We start from the raw sequence: 24,930 nt of genomic DNA, 5'->3' as shown, positions 1-24,930 counted from the left end.
CTATAATGATGGATGATTCACTCGGGTAAAGTTCTGAATTCTAGCTGCAGTAGTACTGTCCAGTAAGTTAGCCTGAATGGGAGCTGGGTATTCATTCTGGGCTTCAATAAAATTAGCCATGGTGAAAGTTGCTCTGAATTGTGCGTAGGAGATATGCTCATCTAGGGATCTACCTGAACGGATGGAGGTTCTAGCTAATTTCTAGTTCTTCATCCGTTAGTCCTTTTTGGAGGCATATTCTGTAAATAGAAGGAAACATTGGATTAGACAAAGAGTTTAACTTGAGCTCATGTGCACTCGCACTATATGAACACTGAAAGAAGGGAACTTATTCCTAAAATGCCTCATAGCCTCTTGTACATAAGTGTTATGTGCTACACCCCCATGCAGAAGACTCTACTTAATGTGGCTTTTAGATTCTCTAGGACTCTGTTGAACCTTTAGCTCTGATACAAAGTTTGTAACGCCCAAAGTCTACACCCCGGATGCCACATGATGCTCATGACCCCGAAGGACCACAAGCTAATCCATGACTGGCACCTACTATGAGCGCTGAATAATAATATTAAAATAATATAGAAAATAGGCTAAAATTCCATAATTTTAATAATCTAAAAATAAATACTGAATACTGATAAATATATACTAAAAATTAAATATGTATCTGAAATAATCTAGCCTGAAAGCCTCTAACTGTCTGAACATTGAGTTGATGGGATAAGTCCCTAACTATCTCCGACTACTGAATAAATGGGAATACTAAAATACAAAAATGATAACTTTATCCTTGAACTATTAGAACTCACCACTAAATCTGTTGCTGATAGGCTGGGTAGCTAATTGCGGTTAGGATATCGTGCATCTGAACCTATGATATAAGACATTATAGTGCTATAGAAAGAGTATGCATCAGTACTTTAAATGTAGTGGTATGCTAAGTGAGGTAGGGTGATATGTAAGGGTTCATATGCATGAACAATAACTGGCTGAGTAACATGAATATAACTTAATGAGAGTACATATATATCTGAGACTGCTATAAATACTAATTATGCAATGTTGCATGTGAAAGTATGTTATTGTAACTGAGATCACTGATAAATGAAATACTGATAACTGGGTTACTAATACTAAGTGACTGTATAACTGAGTTACTGATAACTGGGTGACTATTTTTGATAGTCCTGATTTTGTAGGACTAAATTGAGTTATACACTAAGCTTAGTGATTGTGTGTAACAGTCCTAATTCTGAAAATTGATCTGAGATTTTATACTGAAACTGAAACTTAACTGTAATTGTGGGAGTGTTCATCTAATCTACATACCCCAATTATAAACTGAGTTGGGTTCCAACCTATGACCTCAGTTTGAAGGGTGTTACCACCTTTCTAAAGGATACTAACAATAACTATGAGTTAACCTTATCTGGCAGGAAGACATTTAGTCAACCCTCACTGGCAGAAAAACTCGTACATGATGTATCAACCCTTATCTGGATGGAAGATATCTCAACCTATGATGGCTATGTAGTTCTGTAACACAGGGATTGCTACTAAGTGTCAAACCTTTCATTGATAAGAATGCCCTCATCCCTGGGTTCGCTCGGTGTTGATTTCTACTCCCAACTGAATAGACACTGAACTGATTTCTAGACTGTACTAGGCTTGACTGAACTGTTACTGATCGTGCTAAGTTACTAAATTAGACTGAGTTCATTATGTTCTGTTAACTGACTGAATACACTCATTTCTTTAACTAACTGAGTACTACTGTATGTGACATCACTGAGACTATTCTGAAGCTATTGTAATTCTAGGTAAACAGCTAGATTTTAGGTATTGAATAACCCTAAGACTCGATAGCTTTGTAAGTAAAACATGGCATGTTTATAATAGCACAACAATAGTAGCTTGATAATAATGCTTCCATTTAGACATTTTGTCAAACACTTAAGAGGCATGCGTTATTCTCATAATAATAACCAATATGCAAGCATCAAGATCACAATCCCAACTCATAATTTCATGGGCTTTTAACATAAATCCACATAACCCTACACATATGTTAATTACTTTATATGAAACTTGTAATAAGTCATGGATTAAAACTAAAATAACATCATAGTCATGGACAAAATCAAATTAAACATGAAATTCATGAAAGCAATCAACTTGTAGTTTTTAAAAGATGTTCTTGAACTCCAAGGATTGAACGAAACCCTTAGATGAACACATAACATACCTTAATTTTTAATTCTCTGAAAGTTGTGGTGAATTTCTTAGGACTTAATTCTTGAATTTGATAGTTTATGGTTTGTTCTTGAGAGGATTTGTGAATAATGTGTGAATTTTGCCTTTAAAAAGGCTTTATCTCGTGTTTTGAGGATGATATAAGGTAGGATAATTACCCAATTATCCACCTCTAGATGCGGATTTTAATTACTAAAAAATGTGCCCAACAACGTGCAGACTGATGATCCACGTCTATGGGGTTGATGTAATGGTCGATGCGATGTGTTGAGATCATGTTGGTTCACTGGAATTTGCATTGGGAGTTCAAAAAAAATATCTATAGACGTGATAGGCGACGCAATGCATCGACATTGCATTGATCCACTATTTTAGACTCATAAATGTTCCTCATATGATGTTTAAAAAATCCACAATTCATTTGAGAATACCTACTCATATTCCTAATCATGAATCAATCTAAAAATTGATATTTTAAGGTCGTAAGGGTTGAAAATGAGTTCATGGAAATATTGAGGCCAAAATAAGACTAAGTGCCAATACTTAGCTTAAATATTTCTAAGTTTGGGACCTCTTTCTATGCTATGAAGGACTAAGTTAGGCTAGGATTTTGCGGGGTCTTACAGAAAAAGTCCCAGTTGAGATCCTTGATCATCAGAATCATAGGCTAAGGAATAAATAAGTTTCCTTGGTTAATGTCCTTTGGTAGAACTAGTCCATTGATAGAGATACTTGGGAAAGAGAAGCAGATATGCAAACCAAGTACCCTCATGTTTTCTCCGCAAATATAGAATCGGCCTGTGGTATTGATTCTTCCTTAGATTGACTCTTTTTTCAGCTATGTAACCATTCACATGTCATTAAATGCATTCACGAAATCAGTTTAATTCATGTATCATGATTAAGAATCATTTTTGTAATCATGTTCCAAGTCATGCATGTTCAGTATGTGATCTCAGTTACCTTAGTACAATACTCTCTGTGTAACTACTCTTATTCGGGGATGAATATTCCCAAGGGAGAGATATTATAATACCCTATATTAATCTTAGCTCGATTCAGCTAATAGTTGCATTTTAAGGGGCCCAAGCTTTGGAATTTTCACTAAGTGTTGAGGACATAATCATTTTATAGACCCCAAAAATTTGATGATTTTATTTTTAACCTTCTCAACCTCGGGACGTCGATTTTTTGGTTAATTCATGATCGAGGTTGTTCAAAGTATGTCTCAAGTGAGTTTTAGAGTTTTTGGACGAGCATCGAGGCATGTTTGGAAAACCAAACTAGTATCCCCAATGGGGTAAGTGGGTGCCGCCCCCTCCAGTCGACTTCTCTAAGATGTGCATCGTCCAGCCTAGTCCGCCGCTCCATAGCCCACGTCGTCCCCTCCATATTCCATCAAACTTTTGTTCTTTGTATTTTTATGGCATTTGGGTCATTTCCCTTCACCTAATTCATCCATAACACAAAATTAGGGCTTCCAAGGGGCATTAGTTGCCCTTTTACTCAAAACTTTCTCTCAAGAAACCCTCTCCTTCCCCAAGAACAGCTCCAAACTCCAATCCAAGGAATCAAGGAATTCAAGCTTCAAGTTCAAGAAATCCTCAAGGAATCTACAAGATTTCATCTAGTGAGGTATGTGAGGTGTTCATCCATGGGTCCCTTTCACCCATGGTGCCCAAAAATCCTCTTTTTGTTTAATTTATTAGTTTATACATGTTCAAGATGAAATAAATCCTTGAATCTCTTGTTAATTCAATTACAAGTTATGTTTTCAAATATTTTCAAGTGTAATGAGTCATATCATGTTTTGAGTATTGCAATTCCCATATCATGTTCTAGTGAATTTCATATTAAACCCATAATTTATGAATTTAGCCATGTAATTGTATTGTTTCCTCATTCTTAAGACATTCTATTTTCAAGTTCGTGATTTCACATGTTTGATGAAATTTCTATGCTTTTGAGTTTGAACCATGATCCCATATTATCATTTTTAAACATTAAATATCATATTTTATGATTATTCAGTGTTGGCGGGTTATGAAAACCCGATACCTTCGTGTCTTACATGATTTCACATATTCAAGTAATAACTTAGTGAAACCATTAGTCTTGTTACTCCAATATTTACGTTCATGATGAGCACTATAAGTTATCAGAAATAATGTTCAGTTAAACTTACTTCAGTTCAATACCAGTGTCAGTTAGAAGTAGGATTTATCACCGAGCAATGCAGGGATGGCGGTTTTTCCATCAGTTAGGCAGAGTCACTAGTAGCGGTCACTATATTATAGGACTACGTAGCCAGCATAGGGTATGAAGGGTCACTCGTAATTTTAGGTTTGACCTCCTCTCTGGGGTCACCAATCAGTTGAGTCTTGACACCCTAGTCCTTAAGGACATCAAATTAGTGGATCCACACAGCCGGCGTTGGTACCCGTGGAATGATAATGACACCTTTTAAACTGTGTTACAAATTGGACCCCAATTAGCTCGGATTGGGGCATATCAGTTATATGATACCTCCAATAGTATCAGTACAGAAATTAGTGTGTTTTAGTTCAGGTTTGGTTGACCAAGTGAACTGATTTTTTGTTATTCTGTTATATTGATTTTAGTCTTTTAGATTATAGATTATCTTAGTAACATATTTATACTTGGTATCGCATTCTTAGATTTTTACATGTTATGCTTGGTTATCTCATGCATTTCAGTCAGTCCTTATCTCATGTACCAGTATATTCAAAATATTGATCGCATAATTTTGTTTGTGCCTATGTTTTCTTATAACATAGGTTCAGACGCTCAATTTCTCATCCGACCTTAGACAGCACTACATACTCAATAGCAATAGTGGTGAGTCCTTATTCATCGAGGACCTGATTTACTTACTTTAGTTACTTTATTATTTTCTTACGTTCAGTCCATTGGAGTTAGTTAGGGGGTATCCCCCAACAATACAACAGTAATTTTAGAGGCTTTTAGGTACTTAGTTAGATAGTTAGTCAATTATTTCAGTATTATCAGTTGTTATCAAATATTTCAGACATGTTTTGATTCGTAATTCAGTATCTAATTTTATAATATTTTTCAGCTATCTTACGTATATGTTATATTTGTTCTATTATATCTAGTGCTCACAATAGGTACTAGCTTATGGGATAGCTTGTGATCACTTGTGACCATAAGTACCGTTGTCGCAACTAAGAGGTAGCCTCTGGTCATGACGGTTTTGATAGACTAGTACATTATGTGCGATCTTTCATCGGCAATTCATGAATTTTTAAAGATGTTAAACTTGATCTTTAGATGTTGATTGTATTGATAGGAATTGTATCTCGAGGATAGTGATACGAGAATTATAAGAGTAAATTAGTAGGCTTGATTAGATGTGTGAAAGTATTTAGGTTAAAAAATAATGAAAAATTTGAGCGGACAATTGTGATATATAAATATGATGACTATTGTTGAAATGATGAATTATGGCTATGTCATTAGATGGATAAAAGATTTATATTTATTAGAATAAATTGAACCCCATGTAGAATATTGTTAGATGAGGTTTTATGTGTATAAGTTCCATGGGTACATTGTTCATGTTATTTAATTTTTTGTATGAAGAAGTCTAGGGACCGGCAATGGTGTTCTTTAGAGCTGAATTGACAAGATATACATAGATGATATGAGCCCTATGTATAGTTTTATAAATTATTTAAATTGGGAGGTTATGTGATTAGAAGTTTAATTCTAGTGTACTAAGGAGTTCAGAATGGATTGTTATGTGTTAAGAAGTATAGGTGTGTATGCTCATGAGAGTGTGAGTTATAAGATGATGGATATAGAGGCTAGTAAAAGTTAAGATTTGTATCCTTAAAGGGAATGTCGTAGAAAGAATTTAGCATCTTCATATTATAGTTTATCAAGGTGAGCCTAGAATTCATGTGTTTAGTGATACCCTTACTATGCGAAGTGTTGTGCTTCTAGTTTAATAAGAGGATATGTCTACAGGTTTAGGATAGTGACCTTTGAGCTAAGGGAGAGATTATAGACTACGTTAGATGTTGAATTTTCTTATAGTTGTTCGATTCAGGGAAGAGTCATGATAAATCTATTCTTACTATAGAAAAATCCTCCTAGTTTGTTTTAAGAGGGAATAATACCAATGTAGTATGTATTCAAATTATGCCTATGTCTAAGGTCCAAGTTCTCTATGCAACATATGTCCATACTCCAAACCCTAAATTAGAAGAAATAACGTCTCCTAGCAAACCAAGCTTCCAATTATTCAAGCTCTATGTTATGACGCTCATGATCCATAAACTCATGTTTCACTTTATGGTTATTTCGATGAAACTATACCCTCTATATGTTTCCAACTCATTTTACGTCATGTCTTAGGCAAAGTGGTGCTATCTATGCAAACTCATGACCGTTCTTATATCTTAGAGTGAGAAATAGCTTCAAGTGGCAATCCATGTCTTATTCCTTGAATATATGATCTCGGCTTTATGTTACATGACTCATGATATATGCAGTTATGTTTCTAAGTATGCCCAATCCTACAGACTCACGCTATGTTATACTTTATGCTTGAATGATACTTATTTATGATCTAGGTTTTTGCTATGAAGTATATCATTCCTATTGTATAATATATCACTTCACAAGTCTCACCTTGAGTAGTACGCCAAATAGGAATCATAATTGAGAATTATCACTATCATTCCCGATACATTTACTCTAGTCCCTCAATAGACCTCCTTATGTTAGGATGATAATGTCTATGAAAGCATAGCAATGATTTAGATAAGAGCATAGATGTTCATTATCGTAAAATTTTGGCGTGACTACTCGACCTAAGGTTAGTAGTGAAGAGGGAAGAGTGAGATGATCTTTCATTATGTGAAATAGTTAGAAAGAGCAGATGTGGTCTAAATCTTTGTGATCGTGATCGAAGTTGCTAATTTTTTGTATGGAGATCCATCTAGTGGGTGTAGTAAAGATAGGATTGAATTTTGTAATTGATAGATACACTAAACATTGTGTTATACGGATAGTACTCCTTGATTCAAATCTAAAGTTGTTTGATTATAGTGATAATATAGAGTAGTATTCTTGGAGGGGTGAAGAGTATTGGGTCTCATAGCTTAAGCTACCACCTTTTAACTCTGAGTTAGGCTTCAACATTAAATAAATACCCAGAAATACTTAGGCTAATGTAGTTATATATTTCATGGAGGGATTATAAGATTTAAATGGTGAAGTGTGGTATTAATAGCTGAAAGCATAGTGGAGAAGTGTCGCTAAATTTAAGGGCTACTAGATCTATCATTTGAGGTGCAGAATGCTTCTATTCTTATGTCCTACAAAAATACTTTTTCATGTCTTATATCAATCATAATAAGGCCAAGTATTCTTCAAAAAAATTATTCATGCCTTGTGTTTTTATGATCATGTTCCATAGAACTCATGCCCAAGGCCATGTCTATGTCATGTCTCGTTATCTTATGATTTCTGCTTACATAATATACTTGGTGATGTCATGAAACTCTTTTCTTTTGTTTCCTATGTATGTCGTGTTGTGGGAGAATTCCTAATATGAAGTTACATCCTTTATTCCGTACTTTCGGAGCTTCAATAAGTTTCTACTCATCATTTGACGATGAATGATTACAAGAGAGAAATAATGTAACACCCCATATATTCCTGCTAGAATTTGAACAATCATTCCAAGATGAATAGACCTGAACCCAATGATTTCTATGTAAATATAAGTGGTTTGATCAATTCTATAGTGTGGCAAATATAAGTGTTTTGATCAATTCTATAGTGTGGCAACATCTTTAGACATGAATTGCGGTTATAAAAATCTCCTAACTCAATGTTGAGTTGAGAACTTTTCTACCAATTGAGATTTAGTGAACGTTTCTCTTTGGGTTAACATCCATTGACCATTACTCCTACAATATAATGAGTTATGTATCCTACTATATACCAAATTAAAGATCTTTGAGAGTGTCATTTTGCTTAAGGTTGACAATGGAAGGGAGAGGGTATAAAGTTATAATCGTTTTACTTGAGAGTTTCTGCCAGTGGTTGACGATGTGAGTTGATGAGCTATCAAATGAAGGCATTAAAAGCTCAAAATCGGCCGTGGGTTAATGACCTGAGTTGATGATCCCTCAACTATTTGGCAAGCTATCAACCCTGTCGTCACCCTAAAGCAGCAAATACAAAAAGTGGCTAAATGTTGATGAGCCATCAACTAGTTGACGAGTTTTCAACTCCTGTCGTCAACTGAAAAATTCCTGCAATATTATTTGGTTTTATTAGGGGTATTATGTTCTTTTCCTAACCTAAAACCCTATCCCACAACTTATATCACTCTATAATTATTTTTTTACACATCAGTTATCATTTAGTCATCGCTTTTTCTCCTCTATACTCTCAAGAGAAACAAAACTAGGGTTTCTTCTAAAGATCAACTGTCAAGGCTTCAAATTTAAGTCTTTCTCAGATTCTGTCCATCAAAAAGGCATGTTGGACACTTTCTATTTAAATTTTTTCTATATTCCATAAAATTACTTAATTTTACATATTCTTTAATTATGGTTTGAAACAAGGGTTGAGGTGGTTGTGTGGTTAAAATCTTGTAGTTGAATTTCCTTTTGTTTTACTGGATTTTCTATGTGTGAATGATGATTTTTATGTGAAGAAATTGGTGGATTGTAATCTGAAGTTGTGACATATGATAAGTGTTGAATTTGGTAACATGGTTTCATAATGTTTATGGTCTTTGAATGATAAAAATATGAACCTCAACCAACTTCATGAATTTGATTTTTGAAAGAGAATTTAATAATGTTTAACATATTTGTTGAAACACTGCATGGTTAAATGCAAATGGTATGGCATTAGTGGCAAATTGTTTACATTGAATTTTCAGTTGCAATTTTGAGCTTAAATGATTTAATTGAATGGTATGGTATAATATAAGTGACTTGCAATTCTTTGTATGATGCTACCATTTTGGGAATGCCTTAATGGAAAACTCTACAGATAATAGCATGCCAAAATATTTTACTTGGCCTTGAATGTAAGTGAGTATCTTCAACGAGAAAGTGTAGTATCGGGAAAGACCAACACTGAAAACCACGTTTGTCGGGGGAGTCTTGTCCTAAAATATGAATGGCCACTGTGTACCGACTTTGAGTGGTGGTACACAGATATATTTTTGAGATGTTATTGTTTATTAGTAACCCTAGCCTATTCCTCAGTCCAGGCGGCTAAAATGGATTGGGCCCTTGTGGAAAGAGAGTAGGACTCGTATAACCCGTGGGTGTGTTGAGGTTGGTGCAAGCTACATAGTTTAGGATTACATTTTAAGTGGTCATGTTTCACGTTCCTTATTCCCTATACCAATATTCTAATATATTGTTGGTTGTTGAGCATATGTTTTTTGACTGGTTTTAGATAAATGTATATTTTATCCCTTTTCTTGGGTTGCATGCCAGTACTCGTCGTATTGACCGTCCCTAAATGCTACACCATTTCATGATCTAGGTTCAAAGGGCTTTACTTGTAACCTTGTGCATCGTTAGATTTTTTGTTTCCTCTACTGAAAGGATGGAGAGAAGTGGTGAGCCTTCTATTATTCAAAAGGAATTCAGACTTTTCGGTCATTCAATAATTTCCATGATTTTGATTTTTTTTGGCATAGTCGAGGTCATGTCCTGACATAGTGGATGCTTTTAAGGATAGAGGCTTTGTAGACAGTGTTGGGTAATTGGTTTTGATTTTGTTCTTAAGATATGAATATTACTTTATTTAAATGTTGAACTCCTTTTCATATGGTCTTGATTCCATAACTTTAATTATGACTATGCTTATGATATAAGGCTTAGGGGTTATCTCAGGCCTCAGTTAGTTTGTGTTGCCCGTCACGGCCAGGGCACCGATTTGGGTCGTGACAGAACAACATTCATTAGAGACGAATTATGGGTAAAGGGATGCAAAACATATAGACATAACCATTTTAAAACATAGTTCTAGAGACGGGAAAAAATATTTCATTTTAACCCTTATTGAATTACAAAGCTTTTGAAGGAATTGAAATTTATAGTTTAATCATTCATAAATTTAAATGTTTCAAATATGAAATATGAATTTCTACCATTTCAAATAGTCCTTCCAAGTGTTAAAACCCTCAAATAGAGATAGGAAAAGAGTGTATACATAGGGGGAAATAATAACAAGGTTTCATGAAAAACATTCTCAACCTTAGTTTCAGACAAATTCAATATATTATACGTATAAACTCAATGAACCAATATTTGTGGCAGTTGTTGAAAATAGGGGTTGTTCAACATACATTTTGACAAAAGAAATGTAAAAAAGCTTGAGAGTAGATTCTTAAATCTTGAAATCTAGTTGATTTTTCTTCAAAGTAATTTGGTGAAGAATGGGATATGTTTTTGACTGATGGAAAACAAATTTAGGAATTAGGGACATTTAGTTTAGGTGGAGGGGGGAAGGGGGTTAATTAAAGAAAGAACCAAAAATCCCTTGCAAATACAAATAAAAATAAAGTCCCGCCGAGCAAGGGGGTTGTGCAGCAACAACCTCCCCTCGCACCATACTACCCTATGTGGTGTGCAGCCCAGTGCAGAGAGTAAATATAAGACCCTTCTGATTGGCTGTATGGTGCGGACCCCAATTCCCTGACCCCTTTGACGTGATGCACAACATTAGATTCACTTTTAGAACTTCTATAACATCATTTAACTCACTGCACACAATTTTTTTTCACTTTAAATATCATATAGACTCATTTTTATGATCTAATAAGGCATTCAAACATACGAAACTTTATATGTACTTGCTAGGGACATGTGCAACACACGTGTCTAGCACTAGTTATCAAATTAAATTATACTGTAGTCTATCATTTCTTTTATTTTAATTTATTTGGTTAACTAAGCAAAGATGACGTCAACTACAAGTTAATGTTCGAAACAAATTGACATAGGAGGAAATGATGACCGCATGTACATTTTAATCAAATTATGGACCTGGGTTCTTTTATTTATTTATTAAATAAGTCTTTTCATGGGATCCAAACGAGCGCAAGATAAAACAAGAAAAAATGAAAAATATTTATAGCTAAAACGGACTCAAAAGTGATTGGGTTCACATATAATAAAACAAGACCAAAAAAGATAGGTTTCCTAATCCTCTCCTCAATTCTCTCATCGTTTCTATCTCTTTTTTGTTGTTGTTCACGATATGTCCATTATCTCTTCCAAAACGTTGGTCTCCTTTTCCTCTTGCTATGGGTGATAACTTTGGTATCATAGTTTATGTTATTTAAAAATAGAGGAGTTGTATGTATTTATTTAAGGAATGCATATTATGATAGAACTAAATTTAGAAATCTACTAAAATATTATAAATACTAATGAATAAAATAGATCAATCCCAAAAATATAAGGAACTAAAACAAATATTATCTGAGAAACGAAGAGAATTAAAAATAAGAAAACAAAAACTACAGTATAATTTAATTGTTGGAGTATTTTAAAAATCAATAAAAGCACAAAAAGAAGAAATATCATATTTAAAAGCTCTAATAGATAACCTAGAATACATACATTAACATGACTTATATACAATCAAATAGATAAAATGAATAAAGAAGAATTCATAATAGATGAAAAAACATATGAAAATCACGAAGGGTTAAAAATAAGAATATTATTTTCTAATTTAGGAAGAAGTTATAAAAAAATAGGTGAATAATTATATTTAATGTTAGAAAAAAAAATTAAAATTAGAAGATAAACTAACAGCTATGATAAGAATAGCAAAAGAAAATGAAGAAATAGACAAGAAAAAAGAAATAGAAAAAATAAAACTACACACTACGAATGAAATACGAAAAATAGAAGAAACAAAAAATAATAGGATTACTGAGTTAGAAAAAGAATTTTTTTTTTTTGGTTTCCCAAGGTATCCCCAGCCAGCAGTCGTGAGACTAATCTTCCGTTCCTTTGGTCGTAGGAAACTGGCCACAGAGTTTGCTCCATTCGCCAGAGGTGGGAATCGAACCCCCAACCTCTTGCTTAAGAGGTGAGGTGCTGAACCACCATACCAAAAAAGAATTACAAATACTAAAAGATCTATATGAAAAGAGACAAAGAGAAAAAGACAAAAAGGATAAAGAACAGAAACTACTAGATGAAATAAACCAATTTATAGAAAAATTACAAACAAAAAATGAAGAATTAAAGACCTATGAATTAGAAATAAATACAATAGATACTAAAAAAATAAATGATTATGATTCAGAAGAAAGTGAAACATATACAGAAATTTTAGAAAGAATCGAAGATCTAGAAATTAAGGAAAAATAAGAAGCAATTAATAAAGAAAATATAGAAGAAATAAATACTCTTGATAAAAAAGATGACGAAAATATAATACCTAGTACATCAGAAATAAGAAAGACAAAATATAATTACAAAAATAAGTGCAACCCAAAAAATGAATACAGATGGACATCAAAACAAATAGTTAATAAAAATTACAACTTCTTAGATTTAGACTGTGTAATAGACACAAATAAGATGATACAATTATGGGTAGGATATATATCAAAACAATTACTAGATAATAGCATAGTCACAGCAAATACATCAGAATATATAGAAAGAACACTAATAAGAACAGTAAAATTATGGTTATCAAATTTAACTAAAGAAAGTAAAAAGGTATTAAGATCTGACAAAAATACAGAAGGAACAACTAAAGAAGGAACAACTAAAGCATCACCCATAGAAATATTAAAAAAAATGGCTATAAGAAATGAATTTAGTAGTATAGAAACAGAAGAAAAAGAACAAAATATAAAAAAGGATACAAATAGGAATTTAATGTTGAAATTAACAATATGTAATATGTGTCACATAGATGAATATGCATGTGAATTCAAAGAATATTATTATAAGGGAAAATATAATGTAGAAGAAAGTAAGGAAATAAGGAGATTGTATTTTAGCAAACTACCTGAACCATTTAGTTCAAAAATAATAAAAAGTTGGGATGAATCAAAAATAGTAGATACTCTAGGAGCAAGGATAAAATTTTTACAACAATGGTATAGAAATATATGTGAAAAATATAGGGAAGAATTAAAAATGGAAAAAATATTAATAAGGAATTTAGCATGTTGCAAAGATAAAATAGCACCCCAATTTGGATATGAAGAAAAACACTACAAGAAAAGAAAAAGACATAAGAAATATAATAAATATAAGAAATCCCAATATAAATATAAAAAACCAAGAAAAAAGATATTATGTAAAAGACTATAAACATAAAAGACCATATAGAAAGAAGAAATCTATAAAAGAATGTAAATGTTATAATTGTGAAAAAATTAGGACTCCTAGCTAAAGATTGTAAAGTACCAAAAGATCCAAAAAAGAAACAAATATCAGAAATAAAGATAGAAAATGCAGAATATATGCAAATAGATTATATATATATTATGAATTAGAAACTGAAGATAGTATATATGAAATCTCGGAAAATGAAACAGATAACGAAATAGATAGCGAATTAGATGAATTAAATGACTAAAGAAAGTATACTAATAATTGGAAAAGGAAGAATATTTAAATGAAGAAGAAATAGACCAAAAAATTGTATTTGATAGTAATATATTTGAAGAAATAAAAGAAAAAGAATTAAACTTAAGTGTAGAAAAAATATTTAAAATACCAACAATAAGGAATATATTTAATAGACGGAAAGAAGAATACTATGTAGTAAGCCAAAAAGAACATGTAATAGATTGTAGATATGCAAAAGGAAAAGCTACTATACCACTAGTAACAAAAAGAATAGTTAATAAGGAAATACAAGATATAAAAAAGTAGAGACCCAATAAAATACGTACACCTTGGAGGAACAGAAATATTAATAAAAGCATGTTTTAGAGAAGGAATAGATACACCAATAGAATTATATTTAGCAGATGATAGGATCGTAAAACCTATAGAAAAAAGCACAATAAGTGCTATAAGAGACAATCTAATATACCAAAAAATTAAAATTATAATAAGTACAAATTATTCAGTACCAATAACAGATAAAAATATAGATAAGTCATTAGTACTATATAGAAAAATATCAGGAATAGAATTAACCCCAGGAAGTAAAATATTAACAGCAAGATGTAAAAATTTATATGTATTAACAACAAAGCATAAAATAACTGGAAAAAATAAAATAAACAAAATACAAATAGAAAGCCCTTTTGAGCAATTTGTAAAAATCATAGATAATTATGATTATAGCTACCAAAATATAGATATAGAAGAAAATTTGAAAATAGTAAATGAAAGAATAGGAACACCAAGAAGAATATCTTGTGAAAAAACAGAACCATAAAAAAGAATAGCATATGAGATAACTTCAAAACCTAACCTAACTCAATATTATATAATAGGAACAATAGATGAAAAAGAATGTTTAGTACTAATAAACACAGGACAGGAAGATAATTATATAATGAAATACTTAGTAAAAACTGAAGAAATTAAAACAAATAATGATAAATGTCCAGATTTGCCAAGAAACCTAATAATTATAAAAAATACGACTGGAAAAAAACTTGTAATAGGAGTCAGAAAGATAAAAATTGAATTTGAAGTAAAAGAAGAAACATAAAAAGCAGATATAATATTAGAAATAAAATGGTTAGATCGAGTAAAACCATACAATACAGAACATACCAATTAACCATAACGTATAATAAAGAAAAAATGTTAATAAAGGAGCTTTAATATGAAAAAATGCGTACTCATGAAGATAACAGTAGAAGGATATTATAATAGATATTATACGCCAATGATATATACAGGAGCAGAAGCCAATTTATGTAGATATAACTGTTTACGACAAAGTAAATGGGATAAGTTAAGAACATCAACAGTAGTTAAAGGATTTAATAATGAAGGGAGTCTAATTACATATAAAGCTAGAAATGTAAAAATACAAAATGGGATAAAATATTAATAATAGAAGAAATTTATAATTACGAACTAACATCAAAAGATATGCTTTTGGAAATGCCATTTTTAGATAAAATATATCCACACGTAATAACTAAAACACACTGGTGGTTTACAACACCATGCAAACAAAATAGAAGAGCAAAAAGAGTTACTAATAAAATAAAAAAGAAAACAGATTGGATAAAAGGAAATGAAAAAATTACACAAAAATTAGAAAATATAAAAACTACTGAAGATACGATAGAATTAATTATATTCTCTATAAATAAGGAAGAAATGACCATATTTCAATAGATAAAGTAGAAATAATCAAAAATAAATTAAAACGACTATATAGTGAAGATCCATTAAAAGGATGGAAAAACATAAAACTACTGTAAAAATTGAATTAATAAATAAAGATAGTATAATAACTCAAAAACCACTAAGATACAATTTTGACGATCTAAAAGAATTTGAAATGCATATAAATAAACTATTAGAAAAACAATATATACAAAAAAGTAATAGTTTACACACTAGCCCAGCATTTATAGTAAATAAACATAATGAACAAAAAAGAGGAAAAAGTAGAATGGTTATTGACTATAGGAATCTAAATGCAAAAAGTATAACATATAACTACCCAATACTAAACAAAATACTAAAATAAGACAAATACAAGGATATAATTATTTTAGCAAATTTGATTGTAAATTAGGATTTTGTCATTTAAAACTAGAAGAAGAATCTAAAAAGCTAACTGCATTCACAGTACCACAAGGATTTTATGAATGAAATGTACTACCATTTGGATATAAAAATGCACCAGGTAGATATCAACATTTTACGGATAATTATTTCAAATAATCACCTAATTGTATAGTATACATAGATGATATATTGCTATATTCAAAAACTAAAGAAGAACACCTAAAATTATTAGAACAATTTATAAATATAATAGAAAATTCAGGAATAAGCTTAAGTAAAAAGAAGGCAGAAATAATAAAAAAAACTAGATAGAATTTTTAGGAATGCAAATAGATAAAAATGGATTAAAAATGCAACAACATATAGTACAAAAAATAATAAATTCAAAAGAAGAATTAGATACAAAAAAGATATTACAATCATTTTTAGGATTAGTAAATCAAGTAAGAGAATACATACCAAAATTAGCAAAAAATTTAAAACCATTACAGAAAAAATTAAAAAATGAAGTAGAATATAATTATAGTGAAGAAGATAAAAAAAATAAGTGCAAAAAATAAAGATACTTTGTAAAAAACTGCCAAAATTACAATTTTCAGATGAAAATAAAAATTTTACATACATAGTAGAAGTAGATGCGAGTGAGCACAGCTATGGAGAAGTACTCAAATACAGGTATGAACATGAAAAATTAGAACATCATTGTAGATATTACTCAGGAACGTTTAACGAAACAAAAATAAAATGGAAAATAAATAGAAAAGAATTATGTTCATTATATAAGTGTTTATAAGCATTTGAACCATATATTATATATAACAAATTTATTGTACAAACAAATAATACACAGGTACGATGGTGACTAACTAAGAAAATACAAAATTCAGTTACAACAAAAGAAATACGGAGATTGGCATTAAATATATTGAATTTTACATTTACAGTTGAAATAATCAGTACTAACAAGAATGTTATTGCAGATTACATATTAAGACAAAGCTACACAGACTGATATAACAGAAAATGATACATTAGAAGAGATACTCAAAACCCTAACTACGCTTTCACAGAAAGTGGACAGTATGGGCAATGAGGTAGAAAAGCTAAAGACTAATGAAGGTAAACTAAATTCTAAAGCTACAAGTCAACCGCATGACTATAAAAATGCAGAGCTATGTCGATCGGAAGACATCAAAATTCTAGAGCTAAAAGAAGACGTTAGGACACTCCATAAAACTCATAATCTTTATCAATCTATGTCTACAGTTACAGGCAAATGAGTTAGTAGAAAAGGATTAAATCTGAACAAGATATTTGACAAACTATTTATACCAAAAATACCAAAAGACCCTTTATTCATACCTCCACAAACTACCACATATCGAGAAAGTTTGAACCAAGACAAAAAATCCTGTAACCATATAACCTGAGCATACATAGAAATTATCCACAAAATACAAACTTACCTAAATCTTAAGCCCAGAGCCATAAATATTCAAGAACCAAACACAGACTATATAACTCAAAAACTACAAGGATATAACAAGTTAATCGCACTACCAAAAACCAATTCAAACCTAGTTAGAACTTGTTTCAGTTATGACCTACTAAATACTGTATATACTCAAGACGGAAATGAACTAACAACTACTTACAAAAAAATAACCAAAGAAAACCTATTTCTGATAAAGTTTTATACCGCACCAGTTGAAATATTATAAGATAAAATAAAACTAGTTATACAAGTTATGAAAATTGGATTAACCAGAGATATGATTATACCAGAAGACATTAGGCAACAACCAGAGATACCAAAAGTTTAGATACCTAATTTTTATGCAAATAAATGAATCATTGGAATATCTACAATTATCCAAGAGCTAACAAATAACTATCTTAATGGAAACCCTATATGGAGTTACTATTCATGAGACCAGCTAATGATCTATTCAAATTCAAGGGAGCTACAACAGTCAGATATGGAAGAAGTTCAAAAATGGATAATGACATTACTCAATCCAGAAAGGCAACCAACCACAAGAGCAATCAAGAAGGAATTTATTTCAGAAGAGTTACGGACAAGATATTGTAAATTAATAGGACACAAATATCCAAATCATTTATGTTCAAGATGTAATGGAGAAGACAATATTATCCCAGAAGTTCAGTTAGAATGAAGGACAAAAATTAATCAAGGTAGATAACTGATACAATAAATGAAGAAAAATCAACCAAGAAAATAAGGATAAAAAGAAGCCAACTGGAAGATAGACAATAGGAGATAAGGAAAATGACATAAGGAGAAAGCGACATAAAGAAGGACGGTCCAGTAAAAAGATAAAGGAGAAGACAAGAAAAAAGCTACATGTAAATTATTTTTGTATTTTAGTGAAAGGTTAGGTTTACTTTTTGTCTTTTAAGATGTAAATTATTATAGAGCTATTATTAGTTTTTTAACAAGTGTAGAATAGGAATAGTTTTAGGATTTTCATTTTGAAGATTATAAATAGAAGAGCCGTTGGCAATCTAAGGCAAAACTTTCTACACGGAAAGTAAGCCTTCTTGTACACAACCAAAATTCTCTCATATAATCAACAAAGATATTCAGTTTTATACTCAACTATGGAAAATCAAAGCTCAGAATCATCAAACCTACAAGAACAAGTATTTTCATTTATAATTATGAATAGTTAAATTCATAAATTCCTGACAATCATGATATAATAAAATAAGTTCATGTTAGTTACTATATAGTAGAATTATTCGAAGGATAATATGTTCTGAAGTTTATTAGCAAAGAGAAAAAGGAGAAAAATTCTCAGAACTATGTCATCCTAAAGGTGAAACCAGTAAGGTAGAGAAGCCGTGATAGGGTAGTAACCAGTGTTGAGGCGTTGTTTAGGGAAGAAGTATCCAAAAATACCATGCTAATAGTGACAGAGGAACATAATTATCTAAGGATAATCTAGTACATAGTAATCTAAGATGATCATATTTTGTTATGTATATAGTTGAAGGGAATATTTTGAAACAAGAATCATATGAAATAAAATGACTACCTACTTATTTGATGAGATGATAGATAGATTCACGATACTTATTTTGTATATACTTAAGGATATAAAAATAATAGATATAACAAAACTCATATGGGAAAAGATATTTGATTTTGAAGATGAGTTACTAAATACTGAATGGATAGAACAAGAGTTAGAAAATATAGATTTTGATGGTAAATATTATTATTCATATTGGTATTATTCAGATTAAAAGGATAAACTATGAATACTTAGAATATTGGAGAAAAGATATGAAAAATATAAGATTAATAGAAATACTTATGAAAAAAAATCTACTCAACTACATAAAAACTAGAAATATGGAGCATATAGTTTACCTTAAAAATAATATAGAAGAATTAATAAGGTTAAAACAAATTACTAAGGAATGCTATGACATAACATTTCAACAAAACTGGCCCGGTTTGATCCAGCCCAGTCAGCCCATGGACTGTAGAGTACCGGACCAGTTTATTTTTGTGATTGGGCCCGATTAACCCGGCCCGAACCAATTCCGATCCGGGCCCGCCAGTTAACCTGCCCGATTTACTTTTTAAAAAAAAAAATTGGGCTTTGGATTGTTGGGCCCAAACTAGCCATTGGGCCAACGGCTATACAGCCGTTTTTGGGTCCAAACTGCTAGTTTGGCCTTTTTTATTAAAAGAAAAAAAAATTACTTTTAAAATTATTTTTTAACCCCAAAATTTTTTATAAATACCCTACACTTTCAAATCATTTTCCACTTAATTTTTCATTATTTCAATTCTCATTCTCTCTCAAATCTCAATTCTCAATTCTCAAACATTCTATATATTTAATTTCCTAAAGTGCTCACTTTAATTTTTTAATTTTACGATTACAATGTACGAGTGGAAGTTTCTAAAGTCGCAACCTTCGGATACTTCCAAAATTTGGTATTGTCGTTCCATCTCTTACGTTTAATTTTTATTTAGTGTATTAATTATTGAATATTTAATTTTTTTATATTTGTGTATTTTGAATTTTTTTAGTTTAATTTATATTATGGATAAATTAAGAAACCTCTCTACTAAAGGTATTAAAATTTTTTGTCCCAGAAGCGATAGTGGTAGTAAAAAGTGAATTACTAGCGGTAGAGGTATTTTAAGTAGTAGATATACCTGTGTGCCTCCGGCACAGCTTAGTCAACCTTTTGAGGAAGAAGTAGGCATACCTTTAGGCTTAGGTGTCCACGATATGGATTATGTAGAAGATCAGGAAAATTACAGTATAGAAGAAGAAAATGAAGTAGATGCGGTTAATTTAGACAAAGATGATGAAAATATTGGTGAGACACCCGCAGTAGGAACTGATAACGTTAGATCTGAATTGGTTAATCTCCATCCCCGTCCTCCTCGTGCCCCAAGATCTCGTAAAGTAACTAGTATTGCATGATAATTTTTTGAATGTATATCAGATCCTGAGGTACAATGCAATATTTGTCAACAAATATATAAGCATAAAAGCGGAGGCAAGCAAGAGAGTACGGGTACGTTAATGAGAGATATAGGTGATGCTCACAAAAGAAAGTTAAATATTGCATGAGGTGGTGCGGATATTGGTGGGCCAAAGTAAACTAGAATGGTCCCAGCAACCGATCAGTATAATAAATTGAGGGACCAAGAAGAAATAGCTAAAATGATAGTTGTGGGTTGTTTGCCTTTTAGTTTTCCTTCTTCTGATGCCTTTATTCATTATATTCAAGCAATTTATAATCTTATGTTTAATGGTATTCGTAGAAGTACTTGTCGGGTCGATATTTTTAGACTTCATTCACAATATTGTTTTTATTTATTAACATGTTAAATAATATTCAATGTAGAATCTCCCTAACTTCTGATCTTGGGCGTGCTGTAAATAAAAATGATTATTTAACTATTACTTTTCACTGGATAGATAGTAGTTTTATTATGCAAAAACGTATTCTTGCTTTTTTATATGCTGAAGATCATAAACATACTAGAGATTTTATTGTTGATTCGATTGCTAAAGTTGCAGAATTTTATGGTATCAAAAATAAAATCTTATGTATTGCTTTTGATAATGCTTCTAACAATAAGACTGCTATAACAAAATTAAAATCTAAGTTATCTCCGTCGTTACCTGAAATTTTTCATATTAAGTGTGCATGTCATATATATAATTTAATTGTATTTGATGGTCTTGAGTTTTTTGAGTTTTGTATTAAAAAATCTGGCTTGCCATTGGTTTTATTCAAGGAAATAATTGTAGAAGTAGAATTAGAGACTTTAAACTTAAATGTGAACAAAATAGACTTGCACCGATATTGATGCCGGAAGCATGTGAAACTAGATGGAATGCTACGTATGATTTTTTAAACTTGTTATAAATATAGAGTTCCTATTACACTATCTTTTAATCAATACTATGGTTCGTTTGCTGATTCTGCTGATTGCATGTTACATGATTCTGATTGGGTTGTAATTAATGATCTTGTTAAGTTTTTTAAAAAAATTTATATAGTTACGGTTGAATTTTTTGGTGCTTATTATCCTACTGTTTGTAATATTTTGCCATATATAGCCGATATTTCTATTTTACTCAAAGAATATAAAAATAAAGAAGGTTACAAAAATGTTGTTGGTGCCATGTTTGCTAAATTTAAAAAATATGTTTTTTCGATTTCCCCTAGTATTTAGTTGGTGCTATGCTTAATCCGTGCATGAAATATAATACTATGTGCCACTTTAGTACTATTATTTATACTAATTTAGAAATAAATACTAACAATGATTCTCAACAAGTACAACCTGATTTGTGGACGGCTATGGATAATGCGAATGAATACATAGATAAATTATATAATCACTATGCTGATTTAGTTGATTTAGCTGTACCTACAAATATCACTTCAACTGTCGCTCTTCATCCTCCCGAGGAGCCATCATCTTCTAAAAGGTCAGCACATAGTAGTTTTCCTGATCACTTTTATGATTTAAATTGTTGGAACAGTGTCGAGGAGGGAGCTTACACATTAACTTATCGGGAAGAGCTTAAGTATTATCTTCGGTCGCCGCTAGAGGATTGCAGACGACGGATCAACGCGTTGAACTGGTGGAGGAGTAATGAAACACAATATCCTGTTCTTTCAAGATTAGCTAGAGATATCTTAAATATTTCAATGTCAACCATTGCATCGGAGAGCGCTTTTAGTCAAGGATGACAACAACTTGGAGACAACCGACATTCGTTGGGAAGCAATGCAATGAATGTTCTCGTTTGCTTCAAAGATTAGATTAGAGCTGAACGAAGATATCAAGGAATGGAAGCAGAGCTGAACGACAAGCAGAGACTTGAAGAAATTATCACTTCATGGGAGAACTCAACAAAATCAAGTCCAATGCATGGTTTTGCCCCCGTTGACTTTGACTATCCTATGCAAGTTCCCATTAATATTAACATGAATGAGTTGGAGAAAATGATGCAAAATTTGTAGATTTTTCATTCATGTAAATTATAAATTTTGGATCATTTTGCAATAAATAAAATTCAACATTCATTCATTCCTTAGTCCTTACTTTGTAATTTTTTTCATTTAATGATTTAAATTGAATTTCTAGTTTAAATTAAAAACTTAGTTTTAATATATTATTAATTTACTATTAAGTATTATATTATTATTAATTTATTATATTAAGTAGCATATGTTTTATTTAAAATAGTGTATATATGTGTATATATTTTCTAAAATAGTATATATTTAACGTATACATATGAGTATGTTTTATAAATTATGTTTTATAAATTAGTGTATAACTATATATATAGTGTGTGTATATATTGTAGTATATACATATTGTAGTATATTTTATTTGAAGTAGTACGTATATATTGAATGGTATGTATATATGGGTATATATCCTCTATTGACGTATATATTTAACGTATACTTGTGTATATGTTTTATAAATCAGTGTATAACTATATATAGTGTTTGTATATATTGTAGTATATTTTATTTAAAGTAGATCGTATTTATTGAATGGTACGTATATATGTGTATATATCTTTTATTGATGTATATATTTAACGTATACATGTGTATAAGTTTTATAAATTAGTGTATAACTATATATATAGTGTGTGTATATATTATAGTATATATATATTGTAGTATATTTTATTTAAAGTGGTACGTATATGTTGAATGGTACATATATATGTGTATATATCTTCTATAGACGTATATATTTAACGTATACGTGTGTATATGTTTTATAAATTAGTATCTAATTATATATAGTGTGCGTGTATATATTGTAGTATATTTTATTTAAAGTAGTACGTATATATTGAATGGTACGTATATATGTGTATATATCTTCTATAGAAGTATATATTTAACGTATACATGTGTATATATTTTATAAATTATTATATATATCATTATATTGTAGTATATATCTTGTAGTATATGTTTTATTTAGAGTAATATATATATTTAACTAACGTATAGTTGTATACATGATTACATGTGTAATTGTGTATATGTTTTTTAAATTCCAATGTAGAATATACTATATATATAGTGTATAAATATATTGTTTAACGTATTTAAGATGTATATAGGTGGGTATATATATAGCGTATATTGGAAAAAAGCTTCTTTTTTTTTACCGATTTTGACCGGAATTTTAATCGGGTTTGGCCGGGTTTAGGTGGGTTAGACCGGGTTGGGCTAAGTGGACCGATTCAAGGTTGTTTTTAAAAAATTTATTGTTGAACCCGGACCCAGCCCGGCCCACCTAACCACAATTCGGCCCAGGTCGGCCCACAAGCCGGCTAAATTTCACAGGCCGATTCTGGGTTGACTCGTCCCGGCCCGGCCCGGCCCGGCCTACTTGACACCCATAATTTTAAAGGTTTGAATCCTTCAATTACTTTCCTTTTTGCTTCTCCGCGGACATTCTGACCATTTTCACTCATTGACCATTTAAGACCGCATCAATGTTGACCTATTCACTTTATTATCATTTCTTTCTTTGTTTCTCATAAATTAATTGAAGATTGATTTCTCTGTTAATATATAATTTTATGTTTGTTAAAGATCTAATATTACTTATAAAAATAAACTTGTAGGAAATCAGATAGAATAGGCATCTACCCCTTTTGTTTTTAGTTATTAGTTTCTAGACACTTTCATTGCACATGTGTTTCAATTTTTGTCGGTATAGATATTTTTAAACGACAAGATGATATTAAAAGATGCATATAATGAATAATTGTAAATTTGAAGAGAGAAAGTACAAGCTTAATTCGATACATAGTTGGCACACTCAAATAACTTGATTGTTCAATGCAAAATCTTATGGATCATCTAAACTTGCAAAGCTACCGCGCCTAATCCGCACCCCCTACAATTAGTATCAAAGTCTTGTTATTTAAAAAATACGAAAGTCGTATATATATGGATTTATTTGATTAATTTATTAATTATGATTTATTTGATAAAACTAGATTTAGATATTTCTCAAAATATTATTTAAATGAATAATGTACAAAAATATAAAGAATTAAAACAAATAGTATCTGAAAAACGTAAAGAATTAAAAATAAGGATAGAAAGACTACGGTATAATATAATTGCCGGAGTTAGTAAAAACTAAATAAATGCACAAAAAGAAGAAATATCAAATTTAGAATCAACAATAGATAATCTAGAATATACATACCAACATGATCTATTAACAATTAAATAAAAAATGAACAAAGAAGAATTTATAATAGATGAAAAAATATATGAAAACCATGAAGGATTAAAAATAAAAATAGTATGGTATAAGAAAATAGGTGAACATTTATATTTA

Source organism: Capsicum annuum, chromosome 5 (genome assembly GCF_002878395.1).
Source record: "Capsicum annuum cultivar UCD-10X-F1 chromosome 5, UCD10Xv1.1, whole genome shotgun sequence".
Classification (NCBI taxonomy): Eukaryota; Viridiplantae; Streptophyta; class Magnoliopsida; order Solanales; family Solanaceae; genus Capsicum; species Capsicum annuum.
The sequence above is the reverse complement of the archived record's forward strand: the minus strand, read 5'-3'. Positions refer to the sequence as shown.